At 36.4% G+C, this 17,939-nt stretch overlaps 1 protein-coding gene across 1 annotated transcript in view; it reads left to right on the forward strand.

The window, feature by feature from the left end:
* LOC150089335 (uncharacterized) overlaps nucleotides 1-17,939 on the forward strand; it is a 122,036-nt gene that overhangs the window by 66,985 nt on the left and 37,112 nt on the right. The gene's annotated exons all lie outside the window — the stretch shown is intronic.

The raw sequence follows: 17,939 nt of genomic DNA on the forward strand, positions 1-17,939 counted from the left end.
TCGCAAGACAGAGAAAAGGCGCCTTCTCGCTCACCTGCAGCAAGCCTGGCAAGACAGATGAACAACATCCACTAAGGGAGCAATTACAAAGAAATTCATCCCAGAAGTAACGTTAACGTTCTCAAAAGCCCCAAGCTGGTTTTCCCCTGGCTTGTACATAACGTACATCCTCACAGGCCACGGGTCGATACGAGAAAAATTAACGTCTCTGGGTATCACAGATGAACCACGGTGGCACTGACGAATCTTGGCACCATATAATGTATGACTGTCCTGACTATGGAGACTTGAGATCTATTCTGATTACAAAGATTATTAATTTGCCAAAGGACCAAGAACATATATTAATTCAAACCCATGACAATTATAAATACTTCACTTTTGCACAGGATATCTTCAACAGATGAAGAACGTTAAGGATCCTCCATCACTAAGAGACTTGAGACAGATTCTGGGCACCCTCTCCAGTAGCACCAACCGCCGACCTCATCGAAGCTCAGTTGAAAACTGAAATTCACCTCCTTTATCCAAGTTCCATGGGCTGATATCTGCAACTGAATCTCCAGGCAAGATCAACCAGTACCTGATCCCACTAAAGACTCTAAAACCCAGACACTGGAGACATGCAGCTTTCCTGCCACAAGCCACATTGGCGATAAAACCGAGCACTCTAGCCTGGTTTTCTTTTACTCTCTTCCCCAACTGGCAGGAGGAGATTGGTTCCTGTCTCCTCCCCCTGTCACCCCCTTTTCCCGCCTGGTGAGGCCTGGGCCTGCCTCAATAACTTCTGGGGTCGCCTTCTGTCGTCCCCATACCTCTGTCTTTTCCCCTCAGCCTTCAACTCCCCCCCCTACTGTCTATCTCGCAGTGTACACCCCCACACAACTTATCAATTAATAACGTCCAAATTTAAACCCACGCTTACATATTATTACTCTTGGCCTTTTATATTCTAGCGTTAATCCCCTTCTATATATTTTTTATTTTATTTATTTATTTTTTTTCACATAGGCCCTTGCCACTGAAATCTCTGGAAACTAGGTGGCAGGGCCTGCCAGAATACAAAAATCTACCACGTACCTGACCTGCCTCCCCGGGGCCAAGTGCGGTAACGGTGGGCCCAACGGCTAAATGGTTAGAAGAACAACGGTACGCAACACTACACATCCTTCCACTCCCACCCACTTTTTAAATCTCTGGCCTTCACAGAGTTCTGTGCTACACGAACAGAGTACACAACGCGGAGATGGGGAAACTCCTGGTGCCGTCAGACAACTAACACACTTTGTATGGGATTCCATAGCAGATGACCGAAGAGACACCTCCTCCCCGATAACCATCGTTGACGGTGATTAGTGTGGTGCCAACAAAACGCTGGTTGGACACAGAAGGACTGGAAACAAGTGTGCTAATCGGATGACTCCAAATACCCGGGCAAACGCGCCGACGGATGCCTTTGTTTGTGGCACAAGCAACACGAGACCATGGACCCATTGTGCACGATGCCTACTATCCAGGCAGTGGACACTTTGCATAACGGTGCTCGCGCTCTGGACAGGTGGCGGTGGTTGCTTAATATGGCATGTTTTGCTAGCAAGAACTAGGACCTCTGGTGCGCATGGACCAACGTTTCACTGGAGAGGTCTAACGGCAGCTCATAGGAGACCATGTGCGTCATGCCTTGCTGCATTTTTTTCACACAGAAACGGGATCTTCCAAGACGATAATGTGTAGTGCCATCAGGCCCGCACCGTGCACGACTGGTTCGGGGAACACAGTAAAAATATCATCCATTTTGATTGGCCTCCAAATTCGCCTGACCTCAGTCCCACTGAACACCGTTGAGGTGTTTTTGAACGGAAGTGAGGCGTATGGACAAGCAACCGTCATCTATTCCGACACCATGGAAAGTCTTGCAGGCAGCATGGCTGAAGATTCCTACGGACGTCTTCAGACATCTAGTGTAGTCAATGCCCAGGCAAATAGCAGCTGTTATCCGTGAGAACGGTGGCCCAATATGGTATTAGCTAGGTAATCATAATTCAGCGATCACTGAGCATATATATATTATTTCGCGGCTAACATACAATGAATAAACTCTCCTGATGCGTCAGTAATTTTAAGAGAGGAGGCCGTTCTGAGCTAGGAGCAAACTATATAATTTTATCCCTCCAATTTTTGCTTCCTACAAACACAAATGACTTGTGTTTTCGGTCTGATTTGCTGTTGAATTTATTGCGCATTATCATCCTCCTGCAGTGTAATTACGTCTCTACAAGGGTGTTCATAGGTTGGTTTTAATGTTGTGTGGTTGAAAATCGAGAATAACTCACAAAGGCCACCCCTACTCTTTCTCTCCGCTCGAGATCGACTAAATAGAGTTCCAATGAAGAGACGTTTAACATTAAGAATTCCTACAGTTTGTGATGGGATTCGGAACCAGATTAACTCTTCAAATGATTAACATTAAAATATATATCATAATATATGGAAAAATTATAATTATAATCAAAATATTATAATATACGGAAAACCAACTTTTGACTCGTTTGTTGAGGTCTGAATTCGAATTTAGAGAGAAGTCTGGCCTGATATGCAAAACTTGAGACACCAGAACGTTGATAGCTTGTTTCTCTTGCCTATCTCGTCGCAGAACCTTTACTATTGCTTATTATTATTATCATTGCTGCTATATTTAATTAATTATGTCGCTTTTGTCTTTGCTTGATGGTACAACTAGTCCATATTGTGCGTGCTGATTTAATACAGACTGTGTTCACAATTAGTATGCTTGGAAAGCAACTCGTAACTTGATTTGTTCTCAGATAAGTAAAAATTCTGTATAGTTCTTTTAAATCCCTATGAGATTGTGTGTTAAAATCTCGTATTGTTTTGAGTGTGCTCTCAGTATTGACTTATGGAAACTTTCTAATCGAAAACAAATGGAAGCTGTTGTCTAAATGATGCATGAGATGTTTGTGAGGCCACTGATATATTGAAAGGTTTAATTTGCTTAATTTGAATATATTTCATTAATATCGTGCAATTAAGACAAAGAAAACACCTCACATTATGCAAGCATAATGTGATGCTTTATAAGTTTATTTTTTGGCAATAAATTAACTTAATAATATATTTCTTTCAAAGAGGTTTCCTTGCGAAGGGAAAACATTATTCCAACGATGAGACCACTTACTGAAGCACGCCTGAACTCATTTTTTCGCAATAGCTCTATTCTCATAATGTTTAAAATTTTTTTTCTTTATGAAGTTAAGCTTTCGGTTTAGGAAAGTGGAAAAAATCATTGGGGGACCAAATTACCTTTCGAATGGGATCGCATACGCGGTAGAGCATCTTGACAGAATATCTGGAAGGTACTCATGGCTGTAATAAGTTTTATCGATCAAAAATTGCCAACACCACCACTTAACATTTGATCGTGCCTTGCGTGCTTTTTTCCCTTTAGGTTTTTTTTTTTTTTTTTTAATTATGAAAACTATTGGATTGATCTTGCAATGTATAACGCTTCATCACCGCTTAACATTTCGAATGCTTCCAATTTTCAGCCGATTTCAGTGTGACGCAAAATTTAACACATTCACAGAACTTCAGTACCAGCCACTTTGAACTTTTTTTTTAAAAAAAGTCCAAGACATTTAGACTTGAATTTCTGTAAATCATAATTTACATGAAATGCATGCCAAAGGTTTTTCAATAAAACGTAAGTTGAAGAGATAAATAAGGAAGAAGAAAAGTTAGTTTTAGGAGTTAAGTTGGACAATTAATAGATGCTGACTGGTTACGGCACGTGTTCGAACTGGTTTGGAAGGGTGTGAGGAAATTATAGATGGCAAATCAGAAGAACATTGCCCATGGATTTATCTAAAGAAGAGGCTTGCAGCAGAAACAGGTCGTCTATGAGACAGAGTGCGGAGAGACTTTGTGAGAGACAGGTCATTAACCTGATTGTTCTCTTTTCAATGGAGTCTACTAGTAGAAACCTGAGAGAAGTTTTGGTTGCACCACCCCACAAGTAGGAACAACATTCCGTGGTGGGGCAGATTTGAGATTTGTACAGAGTGAGAAGTTGTTTAGAAGAAATGTAACACGTGCTCTTCTACTAAAGTGTAGTACAGATGATGGAATACAACTGGCGCTATGACACTGCATGTTCAAGTTAACCAACTTGTACTCGCAGCGTTACCACATGTGGCTCACAGCTTTTCACAGTGCTTAAATAATTTCATTGGTCAACGGATTTATTCAACACCTTTCGACTCTGTAATTACGTGAAACACATGAAGTATCAAATGGAGTAGAACCCGGTGCTGTATTTCATTACTCTATCTTATTATAATCCATTATCATAATAATTGATATGAGAACCGACTATTTCTTCCCTTTTATCAAGGAAACCTCATAACTCTTATGGTAGCATAGAGAAGAGCCCGCACTGGCTACCGCAATCCGAAAAACCGCGCCTCTACCCAACTTTTACTTTCATTTCCAAGGCGAACGATGGTCATTTCTCGCTACAGCAGAGAGAATTTCTAGAGGCAGTCAAGGTCATTCCTGTCTATTCCGCGACACATCCACGCTACAGTTCCACCCATTCTCATGAACAAACTATTCTTCTAAGAAATGCACTGCATACGTAAGCAGGCGGCCAGTGGCGGATTTAGCACTTGAGAGGCCCCAGGCGCAATTCAATTTTGAGACCCCCCTCTAAATATTTTCGGTACCACTACAGTGTGCATTCTACGCGCACGTTTTTACTATAGCACGCGCTCTAGATTTGGTGTTGCGGTTTTAATCATTTTGGTTGCGCAATTCTTTCATACATATTTTAACTGATGTTTAAATGAAAAAATGACACAACTACCATCCCTCCCAAATCTAACATTAATACACGAAAACAACAAATCTTCAAACCAATGTTCATGTGCATAATTAAAAGAAATTGATTGATTTGATAATTATTACTACTGGGGAACTGGCAGATCGACTACATAAATGTAGTAATCTGGTGTACCCACACAAATTAATTTCTTTAAATTTCCCAGTCCATTGTTAGCGTTCTACATACACATTATTAGGCATGGCACATTATCAACTTTCTATTCCTTATACTGTAGATATAAATATATTAGGTTTGAGAAGCACTGTCGTAGACAGCAGTAAAAACATTATTAAAAATAAAAATATCATGCAGTCTCTAAACAAAGAACAGGATCTAGTGGAAATTTGACTCATTTTTGAAACGCGGCTGATAAAATGGTTTTCGAATAACGCGAGAAAAAATTAATTCCCAATTATCACTTGCTATAAATGTCACGCCTCGTCAAGCAATTCAGTTTTGATAAATACATAAACAATACATAAGATATTACAGATACTTACTTGATAACAAAACAAAAATACTCCTATACTAAAACACCAACCACACCAAATTCTAGTAATTTGTAACAGATTCGTGAGCGAAATGTTAGTTCCGAAAGCTATTTAAAAAGACGATGCTCCGTTACATGTGAGCCAGCGCAGTAGGGATTTCAGAGGCTTTAAAAGACTACTGCGCTTGCTTATTGGTTCCCAATTAGTTGCGAATAGTTTTGAACTGCCTCCGCGAACAAATCTAATATCGTTTCTTGAGCAATATCGTCACAGGGTTCTTCACTCGTGGAATTACCTCCACTAGGAAAAAACTGAAAGTGTTTAATTTAAGCATTAATGATAATATGTATTCTACTTCAGCTTCAATTAGTTCGCATAGATATTTCATATAATATGTAGGGATATTCGCATAAGCGTTTACTAACTTCTCATCTTAAATTATAGTTTTATTCAGTAATGGTAATAAAGATGAGTGTGAAAATTTAAAATTAAACAATTTTATTTATTTATTTTTTTTTTTGAGACCTGAGATTTGAGGCCACCTTCGATTTTAGAGACCCCAGGCGCGCGTCTCGTGCCCCTGTGCGGAAATCCGCCATTGCAGGCGGCAGCACAAATTGTGGGTGAAAAGTATACAAGATGAGAGAAAGGAGGATATCTCTCCATTATACAGTAACTACCTCCAGTTACAAGGTTTGCATACACTATTGATATAGAAAACAATAATTTATTCAATATTTTTTTATTTAAAAGAAACATTTAACATTTCGAATATTCACTATTTCAGATCAGTTGGATTCGCTGCTCTAGGTGAAACAAAAATCGAAGAAAACAAACAAAATAAAAGTTAGCCTTCTCCATTTATACTGCCCTTACGATGATTCATTAAGCCTATTCTTCTTCTTTCACGCAGAAATTCCACCATTGCACTGCCTTCAATAATAGACCACTGCGACTTCATCGGCTATTAATAGCCTTAGCGTTCTAAATGTGCCTTCAGCCTTCCCTTATTCTTTAAACGTTAGTAGCGTATATACCCCGTGGACCAACTGTGCCCATCAAAATGACTAAATGCAAGTATCGAGAGATCGGTTGCCGGGAAGACGGAACAATATGGGAGTTCTTTATAATAGGATTGCCAATAGCTCTCTAAGGTGTACTTAAAGTTAATGGGATACAAATAATTCACTCGAATACCATTTAAATTTAGTTTGTAATATGTACATTGACTATCTCAACGTCGTTTAGGGCAGTTCATGGAAACGAGTTTCTCCTTTTAGCTTTCATTTGCATTTATATTTAGCTTTCAACTTTCTAAACATCTTGAATTAATCATTTTTCGCAGTCTATTATTATTTAATTCATAAAAGATGGCACTTTTGTTAAGATTAGCGGCAGAACAGAACATTCTTTTCAGGTCATTAGTAAAAGAAATGAATATTTACCAATAACTGAAATTAATATAAACAAGGTGTTAAAAAACTGCAGCCTAAGAGAATGCGATAATTAAACCACACGATTCTACAATGCATATATCAATAGGCATTAAGGCGTTTTTAAAAGTTGCAACCAACCAACCTCAATTTGCAAAGTGCGTAAAAAAGGTACAAATTCCAAGGGTCGTCAACCTTTTCTTACAAAAGTGTCTGGAACGAATTTAGGCAGAAACGTAAATCCCTCTTTTGAAAAAAAAAACAACTTTGCTAAGGAAGGAATATTACCTGCAAAAAAAAGTTCCTGACTATTTCCAGCTGTACCAGTCTCATGATTGCACTAGACATGTGAAAATTTTTACAATGTAATATCGCTCTGCAGACAAAGAAAGGTAGTAGCTTAAATGCTCTTTATTTACACGTTACCTGATAATTTTTTATAGAATTTTAAATTGAGGTCTTGCAGTTAATAAATATTCGCATATAAAATAATAATCTACCTCAATGTATATAATTTCCAGTCCTTTTAATTCATTCTATCTGTAAAAAGTTCATATTTTAATGAGGTACGTTTCCACCATCGTTATTTAAAAATTACTATAAAAAAGCTTAAATTATTTAAGTAAACTGTACCTAACAAAACATAAGCTTTCTTCCTGAATTGTAATAACCGTTTAACTCAAATTCTGGAACTAAGGTTTCGGGACTGAAAATCTTGAAGACACTTATAAACAAGATGGAAAGGAGCTAAAATTAGTTCAAGCAAGACGGGGAGGGAGGAAAAAGATTTATGTATTACTATTCAATCTGACATAAAAAATTTCATGCAGTTTAAACAGGAGGCTAGGAAGGCACATGGTGTCTTGACAATGATTTATAGGACTTTTACTACGGAGAAGAATCATTATCATTCTTTAAAAGGCGATGATTAGATCACATTGGGAATACTGTATTCAGGTATGGAGGCAAAGAAATTCCTGAGAGGATTCAGAGAAGGAAAACCAGACTAGTGATTGTTTGTTATTTGGTTTTTAGGAGCATTAGCAACAACTAAGGCCATATTGCTCCATGAATTCGTATCTGTAATATGTATCTGGTGGTGACGGGCTCGAACCCCGGTCTAATCAAGAAGCGTGTACTACGCACTGCTGCTCCTTCCCACCTGGCTACGGAAGCGCCCCCAGAATAGTGAGAAGTGCAATGCCATACACATATGAAGAACGGCTGAGAGGATATCGCCTGCAACATTTGCCAATTAGCCATTTAAGGGAAGGTCTGATGAGTTGCATAACGCAATGAAAGAATTAAGTAAAATGAATGAGGAAGACCTCTTCTTCCTCGTAGGCGAGACACAAACCAAGAAACATAAATATAAAATGTAAGGAAATAACAGAAGTTTGGATCTCGCGAAGTTCCAATTTATTCCAATGTTCGGCAACCCACTGCTCAGACAGCGGGTTGCCGAATATTGGAATAAATCGAATCCCAACATGGGAGGTGGTTAGTTAAGTTTAAAGCAGAATTAGATGATTATGTTGTGGGAGTGGCACGAAGATTCTGTTTTATAATTACTATCTATTCATGTATTTATTTATTTTTGGCAGATACAGAAAAAGTGCTTCCTTGCATCATTCGACCGTATTAATAATGCTACAGGTTTGAAGATGGATTGGATTTTAGAAGATGGAGAGGAGATCTACTGTAGTAAACTGTAGCCCTATAGCAAACTGTTTCAATAAATAGTTGAACTCCATTTCTGTTAGTGATATTGCTGCCAAGATATTTGGAAATATTTGATAAGGCGTATTTCTTTATAATTTTTACATTCTGCTCTATTTATTCTTTCCTAAACTTTTATAGCCTATCCAATTGCCAAATGCTTTCCGTTGTATATAGCGAATTAACATCTAAGACCATATCTGCTAATCATAGTCCCCGACTGAAGAGGCGGAATTTTAAAATTCCTCCACATTTTAACCTATAGTTTCCAGCATTACTGTTGTTTTGATGATTTCTTATAATTTAAGTTTTAAAAAAGTTTTGAATTACCTCATAATTACAAAGTATGAATATATTAAAATGAAATTAATTTTAGAGAAGGAATTTTTATAATTTTCAATTTGTTTCGGTTACTGTTAACTTCTAAAGTAGGTAAACGTTCGTTGAATTACAAATTTCGCATTGAAATCCAGCACCAATCGAGCATATTCACTTTCTATCAAAAAGCGAATATCTTATCTGAGGTGAGAATTAATATTCGTATTCTTTAACGAAGAAATAAAATTTGCTATCCACATCATAAAGTGTGCAGTTTATGATGTTAGGGATGAGGTGCGTGCCAATCTATGGTTTCCCACTGTAAGAATATTTCAAAATATATAATTTTTTTTTAGTACGCAGAGTTCAAAGAAACAGCTTTTTTTATGTGTTATAACTTAAAATCAATAAAAGGTCTATACTTTATTCTATTTTTTTAGCTCAGTGTTACCCGGAACATCGTTTATTCCTATCAGCAGAATTCTGATTGGAACTGAACATTTCTTTTTATTCATGACGAGAAATTCTCTGGGTAAATATTTCTGATTTCAAACCTTTACAGACCAATAGATTATTTCAAGCAGCTGTTTCTCTGGAACTTTCTCGCTGTAAATATATTTATACAGTGCAGTACGTGTGTATATGTTTCTCTTTCAGTTCGTGCCGGTTGTTGTTTTTTTAAATGTGTGCTCTTGAGCATCTTTATTAATTTTTCATCTAAAGCAGAAATGGCCAATTTATCAACACAGAGGCAAAGCATATCCTGCAATAAATCAGAGTCCATACCTCTTGGCATCCAGCAACTGATTCGTCAAAATGAATGATGGCCACGTTATGACAACTAATTCAAAGAAATAAATAATAAAACATTTCGGGAAATAAAATAATATATAGGATGTTTCAAAAATAACTAAAAAAAAATCCTCCGACTTCTTCCAGAATCTGAAATAAGAAAAAAGTTACATAAACAGGTGTGATTCTGAATGGGTACGGGGTTATTGGCTATTTGAATCTTTAAAAAAAATCGCTATGGAGTTCTAAATGATAAACATTAAAAATAAATAAACAGACGCGTACTTAATAAACTGTTCATTTAATATTAGGCACGCGTCTGTTTATTCTTACTTATATATTTTTATTATTTTAAAATAATATATTATGTTTTTATTACTTTATACAATTCAAAACTACATTGTCATTTTTAAAATTCGCATAGTCATAGCTCCTGTTCAGAATGAGACAAGTTTATATGACTTTTTTGGAATTTGACTCTAAACACGTTCTAGAATTATTTTTTTTTTCTGCCTTCTTTTGGAACACTATTCTGAAATTACGTATTATACTCATGTTATTTATTACAAACTGGTTATTTCCAGATAGCCAATTTTAAATTTGCTTATCGGCATATAACCGACGAACAAAACAAAAGCGCCAACATTCGTCAAAGAAAGAAAATACATACCCGGAAAGAGGCTGTTCAGAGTGCGAAAAAGATAAATATGTAAACAAAGTAGTAGTAGTGGCATGTGATGCAAGAAAGCAAGTGTATGAGCTCATGCAGCATCAGCCAAAAAAAAAAAAAAAAAAAAATCGTACCATTCCCTCCAAATGCCTGTCCAGTTCTTCCTTAAATTTATTTAACCTATCGACTTCCACAACGACAGATGAAAGTTTGTTCCAGCAATTAACCACCCGGTGACTAAAGGCAAATTTCCGCACATCTATTCTACATCTGTCTTTTCTTAATTTGAATTTATGCCCCCTTAGGTTCGTAATCGGAACAAGTGGAAGGATCCCATCAGAATTCAGCGTGCTCAACCCATTCAAGTATTCTCGAGATATATCATCGGAAAATGAAAACTAACAAAAGCCACTATGCAACCGTAATGAGTCGTTCGATTACGCTGAATTACAGCAAAAATTAGTTTTTGGTTACAAAGCGGCGAAATATTCAAGTGGCTTTGAGAAACAAAGCCGACTTGAACGATTAACGGCAAATAAAAATCTGAAACTACGAAGTATAAGCTAGATCGAGTCAACTTACAGAAGCCGTTAGCGAAAAAAATCACGGTACCAGGGGGCTCACAAAGGTCCAGAGAGGCTCTTCAAACTTTTGCGCATCCCCCGGAAAATCATTAAAAAAATTAGTAAGAATAAAAACCAAACAGAGAACAAAAGTGATGTAATTTAATATATTCTTTATTTAACATATGCTTTTCTAGCTTTTTCTGTAAATGCACTAATTATTGAGGAAAAACTTATTTTTAAAAATATTTCTGGGTCCAGCCAACGCTCCCCCTTCCCCATTTTGTTCTGACACCGAGTTATTGAGAAGTGAACGTATTCGAATTAAAGGTACACGCAGTAATGACGGATATTTTCGATTATTACCTATTGCAAAACTCTTATTTTTCTAATAATACAAACTGAAGTTCATAAAGTATTTTAAGAACATTTCAAAAAATATTCCACAGAAACTTTGTAATGTCATGGGATGGATTCTAGGAATACCAAACTGCGTGTCAAAACACCTTCACACAAAATTCAGAAGTCCAACCTGACATGTATGGAGCAGCCGCGCAGCAATTTTAAGTGCCATATTACCAACGCTACTAACAAAAACCCAGCTATCAAGAAAAAATGTTTCTGTCACTGATCAACCGTATTTTGTTCTTCTCAGCAATGACGCTGTCTCTTAATTATAATAATGTTCACGACGGAAATTGAGGTAGCGCAACGTCAACGTTGGCGCTCTTCCTCACTTTGCAACAGCGCACTCCAAGGACTTGTTTACGGACGAACACATTATAAGCAACTTTTCCAGCGTTGGCTTTCTTATTCACTCGATTTCGATCGATATTGTACAAAAAAAATCGTATACACCTGAGAGTAATACCCATCACTCTGTTCTGTACCCAATTTTCATATTTTAAAATGTGTTCTGTGGTGCACACTTAAACTGAAATTATACTAGATAAACAAAACTCTTAAGAATATCTTGACTATGTTATGAAAACTGCGTATCTATTTCTAAAATTAAGAACTATTATCAAATAATGCTTAATTTTATTGTAATGTTTAATTGATTAATATAATGAGGGGAAGCCCTTAACTTCTTAAGACAATGACAGGAGCCAAATACGAGCTTCGGTACTCATCTGCGGCTGCAAACACTACAGTCTTTCTCATGTACACACATACAGTACCCCTAACAAAAATCTTCAGACGAAAACACATTTGGAAAAGCGCCAGCTTTAATGAACAAATTAATAAAGTGTATACCCACCTTTTGCCTCAGAGACAGCATTTGGAACACTTCAATCAGTTTCTCGCAGCAAGAAGGAATGCGCCCATTTCTCTTTCAATAGAGTTTTCAGTTCAGCTGCGGAAGATGGCCGTATTCCATACCCTGATTCGCGTTCCACTTCATTCAAAAGGCATTCGATCAGATTTACGTCTAAACTCTGGGCCAGCCAGGCGAGTTAGTTTTAGCCATACGGTTCACGGTAGATATAGTTTTGCTACACCCGCAAAAAAATAAACAAATAAAAATAAAATAAAATAATAACAAAAATAAAATACATAAAAAATAAAAATAATAAGATAACTATCCATTTGAGTCTCACCTACCCACGGAGGTAACTTATTTCAGTAATTAATAACTCGCTGACTAAAAGAAAATTTCCTACAATCCAGTCTAAACCACTTCCCTGAAAACTGAATTTATGGTCCCTAGTTCTGGAATCATTTATAACAGTAAAAATTTTTCGTTCGTCCATTTATTAATCCCTCTCAGAATCATACAGACCTTAAACAGGTCCTGTTTAAAGCGGCTGGTTGCAAAACTCTTTAGCGCACATATTCGAAGTCTTTCTTCGTATGATAATCCTCCTGCAGATATCACCGAGGGATTCTCGCATGTGAACCCTTTTGCTACACCCGCCAAAAAATAAACAAATAAAAATAAAATAAAATAATAATAAACCCTTTCAAGAAGTTCTGATTTTTTTTTTTTTTGGTTATGCCTCCATACTTGGACACGGTATTCTGAGTGGAGTCTTTTACCAATGCCTTATACCGTGGGATTATGATCTCCCTATCAGTACAAACAAACGTTCGATAAACCGTCGATAGGAAAACAATTCTTTTCCGCCTGTCTACACTGATCACAACTTCATTTCGGTGCACAGCTTAACTCCCAAATGCCTTTCTTTCTCTGCTTTGAATTCAATCCCACCTAGTATACAAGCTATTACGGAACTTGGTTTCTATTCCCAAACTAGCACTCAGCTGTATAAAACATGGTCCACTTTTCTGATCATCCTTGAAGCATATCCAAGTCATTCCTGAAGGAGCGCTGCTTGGCGCTAATCATTCTCCCACTCTTCACATTACCTACAAATTTTTCTTTTCCAACTGTCATAAATAATATCAACGATGTTATTTATGAAAATCAGGAACAACAGATGTCCCAGATAGGATTGTTGGCAGATCCCGTTACACCAATCTGTAAAGTAACCATTGATCACAACTCTCTGCCTCCTGCCCATCTTAGAATCTTAAGATATCCTTGATCCAAACATTTTCCAGCTTATAGAGACACCTCTCATGAGGGTTGAGTCAAATTCTTTGCTAAAATACAAATAAACAATGTGGAAATTATTTCCTGCATCTAGCTCATAAATAAAATCACGTTTCACTAACCAATTTAGTCAATTTTAGACAATTTGATGGAGGAAATGGAATATGTTAATTTTTTTTTTATGGCGTAAAAACAAGTATGGTTATAATGCGCCGAATATGTTAAGTAACCTCACGCTTCTGTAAAGTTTCGTGCAGAGAAAATCATTATCAGTCATGATGATACATGAATGAAAAGTGTGTGGGTGTTTGTAATCCTCTATTTTTAATCCTTTAAATAAATTAATGATACAGCTAAAACTGTCCTGCAAAGACTCTTAAATTAACTAATTTTGAAGATTCTTACTCCTGGAGTTTAATTACTTTAACTATAAACATGATTACTAACTTTCTACTTTAACCCCATCTGAATTCGACAGCCGAGGCGTCTTGCACCTATGAAGTAGATAAATAATATATAAGACTGTTCAGCTATTTTAGCAACTATCAAGATTTGTTCATTAGATCAAATTAAAAGTGTTTCTCAGGTGAAAACACTCTAAACACCAGGGTTAGATTTTTTTTGAGCGTGTGCAGTCTCCACTTAGTTTAACTGTCCTTCATTTATACAAGAACGAAACAAGCGTTTCTACCTTCCCTTTCCCACCAGTTCTCAAAAAAGGCAGTGCGCTTAAACTACCTTTTAAATAAAACGTGCATTTGTAACTTGGTTATAGTTGAGTAAAATTCATCGAAATATCATTATTTTAACGACTTTTCAAGAAAATTATTATTTTGTGTTATTGCCATAGCATTCATTCGGTAAAGAGAAGCGAAACCACTGTGATTGCCCACTTTATTAAGTATACCTACCTACTAAAAGTACACCCCCATTTAGCCTTCAGAACAACTTGGATTCGTCATGATACGGACTCGACGAGGTGTTGATGCGTGCTACAAAGATGCAGGTGCATGTTGTCGCAAACTGGATGGTTGCGGATCTCTACTCCGAAGAGCTCGTTTCATCTAACCCTACAGATGCTCAATTGTATTGACATCTGATGACTGTGCAAGCTACCACAGTAAGTAAAATTCAATCCCACGTTCTTGGAACCAATTCCATACAATTCTGGCTTTGTGACAAGGCGCATTATCCTCTTGGAAAAACCTATTTGCAGTTGGATATATTGTTGCCATAAAGGTATGCGCTTAGTCGGAAACAATCTACAGATAACCTGTGGCATCCAAATATTGCTTCAGTGACATAAAGGAGCCCAAATTTTCGTGTGCATTACGAAAGAATTCTCACAGTATTACACCGCCACAACTAGCTTGCATTGGGCAGCAGGATGGGTGCATGAACTCTGCCTGTTTTCTCCATATTCTGATCCTCAAATCAGCGTAAAATAGCTGGGGACTGGAATTCGTCAGACCAAGCAACCTTTTTCCACTCTCCAGTGTTAGTGTTCAAAATAAATGAACGTCTTAAGTGAATAAGTATATGAACTGTCTAAATAAACTTTTAACAGTACGAATTAATTCGGTCTTACAATGAAGTTGATTTCCAGACTGTTGACTGCATGATATACAACTGCCGAATAGGGAAATGGCGGTCACACCAAGCCAAGCTAACCTTTTTGTTGTAAAATATAATATTAAAATATTATCAGTTTTATATATTCCAGATTTTCTGCGCTCACCTTTAAACATCGCCTTTTTTTTAAACGGAAGTCCAAATTGGAAATTTTTCAATTCCAATTCTCGGAGGCAAGGACGGACAGAATGCAACGTTCACGTTTCCCTCCTATAAAGTAATGATCTTATTCCGCTGAATAGAAATGCTCTATAGTTTTGCTGATAATCGCATACTACTTTATTCTTCAGTTTAAGAAACCTTGCCCTACAACTTCTCTACCACAGTTCGGATTAAAACTAGTGATTCCTTAAATTTTTTCTCTTTTTTCAATATATTTATAACATAACACAAACATAAGAACTATGACACTTAATTTTAAATTACAAAAGTGGCTTAATTTTAAATTACAAAAGTGGGTTCTATTAAAATCTATGCTGTATATTTTATTTTTTGTCTGTGTAGATTTTCCTTTAATTATCTTTAACGTCATTTAAAATAGCGAAAGAAGAGACTCCACTAAAAAAGGTATAGGAATTCCTCTTCTACTGGTAGACCAAGTTCGGTCAGAAAGAAAGCTGCTAATTATACACATAATTCAGTGCTTTTTTGCTACTGGGGATAACACCAATTTAATCACAAGCTCATCTCATCCAACTTACTACTAGAAGTTGGATGGGATGAGCTTGTGATCAAATATGATTCCCATCAATACCCTTCCATTAATATATTCACCAGTATATTCAATCAATATACTCTTCGTTAATGATTCCCATCAATACTCTTCTTAGAAGAGTGTTAATGAGAACTACTGAGAATTTCAGCAGTGTAAAAGTACCCAACATTAGAGGTGCCAATGACAAAACATTTGATCCGATTAGTAGTTTGTTTCGAGAGAAATTCTTGTTGCCAATAGTTAAAGGAGCCTTTTATTAATCCAAATCGTATAAAAACTAACACCGGAATTCTTTCAGAAACCTTCAAGACATGGCTCTAAGAGCCACAAGGCAGCTCATACCATGAAATGCCAGATTGTCGTGTTTACAAACTCAACTCTCTTAACTCTGAAAGGCTAAATCACTGCACTGCAATGGCATCTGCAACGAGGCCTCCATTCTATTGCCTCGGAAAAAAGAGGGATTCTCTTCTCTACTTCTACATTAATCCTTCTCCTTCCTTCCGCTACCCAAGAATGGAGGATCTAGCTTGTTGCCGGTCAACAGCGTGGGAGAATTGTGATATATCTTGTCTGAAAGACTTCAAGGCTATCCGTTCTACGCACCTTCCTTTAGGATGTAGAATCCGGTAATGGAAAGATAGCATTAATCTCTCAAATATATATACTCGTATAACAACTTCCTGGTGGAAATGCTTACTAAAGCGCAAGTATCCCTATTTAATGATACTTTTGTTTCTACTATTTTCGAAGTTAGCCTTCATCCCAATTATTTTGGAGCACTTGAAGTGAATGATCGCTATCACGAAGCTTATCTCTGAAAGAAGAAGAAGAAATAATGGAATCATTAAATTTAAAGCAAGAAGACTATAGTCCAAAATAGGGTGTTCAAGAACAGCCGTGACTAACCTCTTAATACAGCGATCACGTAAACAGTCTGGAATAAACACTCCACGTGGGAGCAAGTCTGAATTCTAGGAACATTGTTTTAATCAGATAACATCAATACAGAAAAGTTTCAAATAAAAACAATTACTTCTATGAGATTGGAAATCCATTGTTAATTTAATTTATTTTTTTTTTATATAAATTTGGGACGGCCACGCAGGGTCAAAGGAGTTTAAGATGTACAGACAATATAAAACATCACCGTACTTAACAGCCACAGTGAAATCAAATGCGTGTACTACTGTACCCTCGCGTTTGGTCACTCGGTTACGACAACACGGTGACGTTTTATATTGTCTGTGCATCTTAAACTCCTTTGACCCTGCATGGCCGTCCCGGAGTATAAGATAAGCAGAACATTTATATATAAAAAAAATGTGTTATTTTTTTCATTACGGGTATTATTATTAGCGCATGAAAGGGATAGCATTGCGACAGATATATAAATCGAAATTGCAGTAAATAATAAATGTATCATTAGTTATATACTGTATATATTCATTCTTTATATTCATAAAACTTGAAATGTAGCAAGGCTTCACATATACTCTTATCGAAAAGAAAATTCTAACAATTACATTTTTCTACAATCACTATCTAATTTATTTGACTTAATTATTTATTTTAAATTCAAGAGCCTTTATTAGGTGCGCAGTAGTATTAATATCTGATCCACGATTATTACAATTTGACCACATATTTTATGGTGACTGTTTAGAGTTACCATAAAACTGTTTTGTGTTTAAAGATATCAGAATCTACAGTACATTAATATCCTTGAACAATTGAAAGGTTAGAAAAAGAGACAACAGATTACTGTATTGTACATATACATATTTTGTCGTACATTTAATTATGATTTTAGAGAGAAAACTATATCAATTAGTTAATTCGCTTACGTTTTTAAAATTTGGTTAAATATTTGGGTTGTGGGTTGTGTTTCTAAGTATACCTCATTTCAATTTTTAAGATAAAGAGAATGCAATGTAATACCATCTTTCATCCCGGGACAATTTAAAAACAAAATTTAGTATACTTCTAGCTAATTTCAAAACCCACACTCTTTCTTTCTCTCTATCTATATAGAAGAATCTGCTTTAAAAAAACCAGATTCTTTTCTGACCAGTGTAATGAATACTTAATTCTTTACACCTCACTAAACATTCATGCTTTTTTTTTTATTAAAAATTAATTCATTTTA

The sequence above is a fragment of the Mastigoproctus giganteus genome, chromosome 2 (assembly GCF_048544385.1).
Source record: "Mastigoproctus giganteus isolate SK-2022 chromosome 2, ASM4854438v1, whole genome shotgun sequence".
In the NCBI taxonomy this organism is placed as follows: Eukaryota; Metazoa; Arthropoda; class Arachnida; order Uropygi; family Thelyphonidae; genus Mastigoproctus; species Mastigoproctus giganteus.